This window comes from Ambystoma mexicanum (genome assembly GCF_040938575.1).
Source record: "Ambystoma mexicanum isolate Mex_15411 chromosome 12 unlocalized genomic scaffold, UKY_AmexF1_1 Mex_chr12_unloc.1, whole genome shotgun sequence".
In the NCBI taxonomy this organism is placed as follows: Eukaryota; Metazoa; Chordata; class Amphibia; order Caudata; family Ambystomatidae; genus Ambystoma; species Ambystoma mexicanum.
Genome location: NW_027182322.1, coordinates 4,447,603 through 4,447,893, shown reverse-complemented (window position 1 = coordinate 4,447,893; position 291 = coordinate 4,447,603). Strand labels below are relative to the sequence as shown.

The following is a 291-nucleotide window of genomic DNA, read 5'->3' as shown; positions in this document are numbered from 1 at the left end:
TGCCGTGACTCGGAATCGAACCGAGGTTGCTGCGGCCACAACGCAGAGTACTAACCACTATACGATCACGGCGAGCTACTTGGGCTGCTACAATGTGACGTTCCACCTCTATCATAAGCTGTACTCCATCTGTGATGTCATGGCTCATGTTTGAATTAAAGGTTGGTTGTGATGTTATCCATGAGAATAAGTGGACACCTGATCCCCAGTCACTTATTTAAGATCTCAATAATCAAGTCAGAATCCAAATGAAAGTCATCAAAGTGGAGCCAATTAGAAATAATATAGTTA

At 43.0% G+C, this 291-nt stretch overlaps 1 non-coding gene across 1 annotated transcript; it reads right to left on the bottom strand.

Annotated features, from left to right (window-relative positions):
* Positions 1-72, bottom strand: TRNAH-GUG (transfer RNA histidin (anticodon GUG)). Its single transcript has one exon. It is a non-coding gene; the product is annotated as a tRNA-His (tRNA).
* Positions 73-291: the final 219 nt, after the last annotated feature.